The 6,324-nt window shown below is 48.2% G+C and overlaps 1 long non-coding RNA gene across 1 annotated transcript in view; it reads right to left on the bottom strand.

The window, feature by feature from the left end:
• Nucleotides 1–714: 714 nt before the first annotated feature.
• LOC145723914 (uncharacterized) overlaps nucleotides 715–6,324 on the bottom strand; it is a 28,161-nt gene continuing 22,551 nt past the window's right edge. The window contains exons 2-3 of the long non-coding RNA XR_014149316.1: nucleotides 1,830–3,101; nucleotides 715–1,282 (exon numbers count right to left, since the gene is read on the bottom strand). This is a non-coding gene — a long non-coding RNA (uncharacterized LOC145723914). The remainder of the gene's footprint in view (nucleotides 1,283–1,829; nucleotides 3,102–6,324) is intronic.

Below are 6,324 nucleotides of genomic sequence, written 5' to 3'. Positions count from 1 at the left end.
CCCTTCCATAGCCTTGGTAATCTTTGTAGGCCTACTTCTCTGTTTTTCCGTGTTTAACATTTATGCCCCAAAATTGATGCTTCCATTACTCAAGGGTTAAATTTTGCAGTGCCAAAGGCCTCATTTGTACCACTCCTAGGCAGTTTTGTGGCTTTTCTGCCTTATCACTCCTCCCCTGAGGCAATAAAAGCTAGCTGACTTCAAGGCGATGATAAGGAAAGACTACAGACCAGATCAGGAGGAGGGTGAGAGACGCTAGGAAATAAATACAGTTTAAAAAAAAAAATTGTAAATTTGTCAAAATATTTTCCTGTCACAATCTCATTGAATTCTCAATGGCTGCTTTCTGATGCAGTTGCTATGACTACCTCTACTGGACCCATGAAGACACTAAGCTGTATTCTCAAGATCTACTTTGCCAGGATGCTTTCTGGGTGTTTGGTGGATGAAAGAAGTTATTATCATTTTGAATTGGTAGAAAGTTAGGAGAAGGGCCATTTACAAGACATTCACTGTTATTACTTTTAAGTGCCGACACAAACTAACTGATATGAAATCTTACCTAATGGAGACAAGTCTTAGACTTTTTTTAACAAATACCTAAGGCACACTTGAAAATTCTAAGGAAGCCTATTATTTGGAATGGATAAAACAAAAGGTTGGGAAGTATCCTCTTAATTAAGTTAAACTCCTTCTTGCAATCTCTTCTAATGATTTGCTTATTAGGAAAATCCTTTTATTTACCAACAGTGTGAATGTAAAGTTTGCTCAATCATTCAATAAATATCGACGGAGGCCTTTTGAGGCTGAGTGCGGACAGTAATTAGGTTTTAAACTCTCCAATTTGCAGCATGAAGATTCTCTAAGTTGCCTCCTCCCCTCAGCTTTGAAATCTTTTTCTCAAATTTAACAGCAAGGTTTCTTTAGTCAATGGATACTTGAAGCAGAAGGCTCTGCACCAGAGGGGGGCTCTGGGAGCCTCGCAGAGGAGAGGGGTAGGGGGCCAGGGAAGGGTGGTGCTTAGAAATGTGGGAGGAGCCGATGCCGGGCATGGTGCAGGCGTCAATGAGATGTCTGAGGGAGGGACAGAAACTGCAGGGGAGCAAAAGGAATAGAGTCCCCTTCAGTCCCTCTGGGGACAATGCCCCCATTTTCCAAAGATGCTCCTTACTGACCTGTCTTGACCGAAGCTCGGTGCGCCAGGATGACTGGGCTTTTCTTATACCCCAGCGAAACCCATCACACCTTGGTATCATAGCACCAGACAGCACGGCAGAGGAGTCTGGAGAAGCAAAAGACACAACAGAGACAAACCAAAGTAAGTGTGCCGTTGAATTCTTGGAGATGGCAGGTTACTGTAGGGACAGTAGTCGAGGCTGGGTGGCAGGGGCTCTCACTTCTAAAAGGAACCATGGTAAAAAGTTATTTTTGGAGCTCACAGACCTTTGCTCAGGATGCCAAATAGCCTCCAGAGAACTCCTAACCTAGGCATCCGGGTTCAACGAGGGCTCATCATCTCTCTCTCTCCCTCTTTTTTTTCTAAGATTTTATTTATTTATTTGACAGAGAGAGCGCGCACAAGCAGGGGAAATGGCAGAGGGAGAGGGATAAGCAGGTTCCCCACTGAACAAGGAGCCCAATGCGGGGCTCGATCCCAGGACCCTGAGATCATGACCTGAACCGGAGGCAGATGCTTAACCGACAGCCACGCAGGCGCCCTGAGGGCTCATCATCTTAGGGTGGAAGAATCAGCCGCCTCAAACGGAGGGACAGCTGGGCACCTCTGAGGGTTTGCAGGCCTGGGGTTCAGTGGTTCTGAAGGCACTCACCTTCTGTTAGAAAAGACGGCAGCTCCCTGCTTGGTGCAGACGCCACTGGCATCCTTAACAGGAGGTATCTAAGTGGAGTTGATATTGCCACCTGACTGCCTTTTCAAACACCAGAATCAGTAGCGGCCATTTCCAGTAGCTGAGCAGGTGCACAGTGAGGTCTGAAGGTGACTATAAAGGAAGGAGCCAGGTGACCTGGATTCGGATCCTGGCTTCACCACTTTCCAGGTATGGTAGATGAAGGATGGCTGCATGTTCTTTTCACGCCTCCTCCCCTGAAGAGATGGAGTCCATTCCCCATGTTCCTTCCCTTGGCTGGGCCTGTGGTTCACTTTGGCCAAGAGTGTGCAGTAGAAGTGTCGGGCTGGCACCAGAGGGGACGTGCAGCTTCTGCCCCCGCCTCTCCGAGTGCTCGCTCTCGGGACAGCCCCTCGCGGAGAGGCTCCCTGTGACACTTTGAGTGACAGCTCCAGCTTTCATTTGTTCAACCAAGGGGTGTGGGGACATCCAGCTCAGTGGAGCCTCCAAGTACCTGCAGCCCCAGCCAACATCTAACTGCAGGTGCCTGAGACCCCAAGTGCGAACCACCCAGACACCTCCAGAGAACCTTAGGCCACCCAAAGGGCTGCTTCAGGCCCCTGCCTGTTGGGTGTGTACAGAGTATGACCTCAGGTGAGGTACGTAACCACCCCGAGGTTTCGCTTCCTTCTGTAAAATGGGCAGAACGGCCGTGACGACTTCCTAGTGCTTGTGCTATGAATGTAATAATGGTGAAGGGCCGAGCACAGTGGCCGGCACACAGTAGGTCTTCCAGAAACGCCAGGCTTCTTCCCACGCCTTCTCCAGGAGGTTATATATCCCAGGTGTGAGTGAATCTTGGCTGCTGCTGAACTTCCTGGGCAAACACCCAACTGCCCTCAAAAGGAATGCCTGGGATCGAATTTGAAAATGGGGCTGGAGAGAACTTGATTGTTTTTTTCTTTCTGAGGCAACCTGCACCCCCACTTTAGGAAAAATATTACCACGTTGTAGGAGGAAAATTGTAAGTTTTTAAAGATTTCTCCTCGATTTAAGGGATTGCGAGAGGAAGTTTTCGCCTCCTTCTTTTTAACCAGGAATATGCTTGCTCACACTGAAAAGTAGCGCCATGAAAGAAAACAACTCCCCTTCTGTTTCACAGCCAGCAGGTTTTCTTCATCACCCCGGCCCCAGAGAGCCACAGATTGCATAGCGGGCAGACTTCGTTGAACAGATGAACAACTGTGGCTTAATCTGTTTGGGGAAAAGGAAAAAAAAAAAAAGTCCTGAAGCAATTGATAAAGAGGCTGAGAGGCTGAGGTCAGTGTGAAGGAAGAGTAAAGGAGGCCAGATTGGGGAGCGTTGAAACCTAAGCCTCTTTCACCCCCTGTCCTGAATTGGGTGTGTGAGTAACAGTCAGGACGAATCTGCTGGGAGAGGGACTGAGAGCCTCTTGGACTGCCTGAGTTGGGAGTCATGTTTTCGTTATTATTCAAAATGACTTTATTTATTTCATCGATTCGCTTACTCTACTACCCAAAACAATTTTTTTTGTTTTGAAAACTGTATTCGAGTATAACATAGAAAAGTACATGAATCTAAAGTACAGGCAAATGAAGGTTCATAAACTGAACACATGGTGTAACCAGCGCGCGGGTCAAGAACAGAATATTAGCGGCACCTAGAGCCACCCCCCACAGGGAGAATCGCTATCCTGACTTATAACCTCATTATTTTTAGTAGCTCATACACATTCATGTGTGTTCTTTTAGGGACATTCTACACAGATGCAAGAATACAGATGTTATTATTTTACACAAATGTAATAGAAATGTATTTGGCACACTAGGTAGCGTATTATCCAGGATGGTCTGCCTCTGGCTTTTTTCACCTTTATCTTGGTGATCATTCTGTATCACTACGTAGAAAGCGGCTAGGTTTCTTTAGTGGTCACATAGCATTTCATTGTCTGAATGTACCACAATTTATTTAATTTTATTAAAAGGCATCAAGAGGTTGTGTTCAACCTTTTTGGAGTTGGCTTTTTTTTAAAGTATTCTTGAGGTATCTTTGTTGTCCTTTAGATTTAAGGTGGCAACTAGGTGTTGCTCTCTGGAAGCCTTAAAAATACTGCTACGAGTTCCTATTCAGTTCTGGAATATGTTGGGTGTGGTACCACCTGGGGTGGTCGCCTCTTTTATTGCCTTGTCCTGTTAGGACTCAGTTGTTCCATGTTTGAATGTGTATCCAGGAAGTGGAAATAATGTCCCTGACACCCCCACTTCCTTTTCTGGCAAATCAGCATCCGGGGAATGAATCCAACTGCTTTCACCCTCCTCCCCCATCTCAGTTCAGCATCTTACCCAGCATTGTCCTGGCTGAGAGCTGGAGGTTTTGGAAGTTGGACCTCAAGAGCTCTTCCAGACAGGACTAGTGGGAGGAATTATTGTTCATTTTGATCAAGCCAAGCCCTCCCTTTCTGCCTGCCTTTTCCTTCTGTGGGTCTTTTCATCCCTCATCTCCAATCTCAGCCTCAGTCTCTGGGCCCTCCCTGCTCGGAGCTCAGCTCTCCAAATAATTTAGACTTTGTGTGAGTTCAAGTTGGTGCCTACTTCTTTCTCCTACTGGTATTTGCTCTTTAAATTTCTTACCTACCATATTTATAGAACAAAATATTTATTGTCTCCTTCAGGCTTTTTGATTCCCTGACAGAAGGAACAGTTACATATTTGGGGTTGGGGCAATCTCCTCTCCTCCCTCCTTCACTACCAGAATCCCACCTGTCCTTTCCCAGCCTTCAGGGACAGGCAGGAAGGGGCAGGCCTAGCCGGGTCAGGACCTTGGGGTGAGGTGGGACTGTCTCAGTATCTCTTACCTATATCAGAGAGGCAAATGCCACCCCCTCTGTGCAAAGGGGTGCCAAGGCGGAGCTGCAGAATTGTGTCCTCCAAAGGCAGGGTCACAGGCAAGTATCGGGGACGGGGAAGGCTGCATTCAGTGCAGGAGGGAAGTCCTCAGGGGTGTAACACCGGGAGGTAAGGATTACTGCCTCACCTCTTGGAACCCGCAACCACGCCTTCTCTGAGCCTCAGTGAAGGCAGTAACAGTGACCGCCTTGTAGCGTCGTAATAAAGATTAAATGAGTTGATATATAGCCACGGTAAGCGCTCTATAAACGCTTGCTCTAATTATTATATGAGGTGGCCCAGACACAGCGGCCCCAGCACCGATTACCAGTGGCCACATTAGCTCTGTCCCTGCTCCATTCCTCCTCCCGTGACTTGGCCTGCTCTCCTGACTCTGCTGAGCACACAGCTCAGGCTTCCCGGCCTAAGCCTGTTCCTGGTCTCCGCATCCCCTTTCACGCCCCTCCCTCTTGCCTGCTGCCTCCACCAGGAAGCCTTCACTCCTCACTCCTCCTCGGCAGGATCATCACTGCCTGGCCCTCCTCTTGGGAAGGACAAAAAGCCCACCGCAAACCAAGGAACATAAAACAGCTTCTTCCACCAATGCTTTTGTGTCTCGTTGTCCCCTTGGTCTTGGCACTGTCCAGTCTCCTTCCAAAGTCCCAACTCTAGGATCTCCCTGCCCCTCTCCTCTTTGTGTGCCCCAAGGACAGTCTGGTGGGAGAGGAGAAGGATGCACAATCCCGACCCTTGGGGACTCTCCTGAGATCAATGATGGCTAACACCTCTCTAGCTACTGGTACCCACGTCTGTGCAGGAAGATAAGAGCAACAGAACTGAACGATTTCCCGGTGAGGACCTGCTACAGAGCCTGCACTGTTCCAGGCATTTTACATTTTACTCTTTCATTTGATCCCCACAGCAGCGCTCTGACCCAGATGTTAGGACCATCCTGGAGATTTCCATACCAAGGCTCAGAGCACCCGCTATAACCTATCAGGCTTCATCACTGCTCAAGTAGCAGAAATGGGATTTGAACCTGGATCTGCTTGACCCCAGAGTCCAGGAGGACTTCTGCTAGGAATAACATTTTACATTCTGCTTTGTATTTGGATCAACTAGCCAAGAAGTGGTGTTTTCTACTTTTGAACTTGGCAGGCACAGTGGATTCGCTGAGTCCCTAGTCTCAGATATCGTCTTAGTAACACCTGGGTCCCTTCCCCCCCTCTGCTGTGGTGCCCAGCCCCAGCGCTTCCCACCCCCACTCCAAGCCCAGACTGGTCTCCCAGAGCAAACCTTTGCCTTGCCTCAGCTGGGACTCCACATAGTACAGGTCCCAGAGCCAGAAGTCTTGGGGCTGTGCCCGAAGCGAATGGAGGTAGTAGCATCTAAAATCAGCACTTGCTGGGTGCCTGGCCGGCTCAGTCGGGAGAGCATGTGACTCTTGATCTCAGGGTTGGGAGTTCAAGCCCCATGTTGGGCGTAGAGCTTACTTAATTTAAAAACAACAACAACAACAACAAACCCAGCATCTTGTCTGAATACATTCAAATTTAGTAGGATTTGAAATC

Source organism: Leptonychotes weddellii, chromosome 10 (genome assembly GCF_054177405.1).
Source record: "Leptonychotes weddellii isolate Sample4059 chromosome 10, ASM5417740v2, whole genome shotgun sequence".
NCBI lineage: Eukaryota > Metazoa > Chordata > Mammalia > Carnivora > Phocidae > Leptonychotes > Leptonychotes weddellii.
Note: the sequence above shows the minus strand (reverse complement) of the source record. Positions and strands in the feature narration are given on the sequence as shown.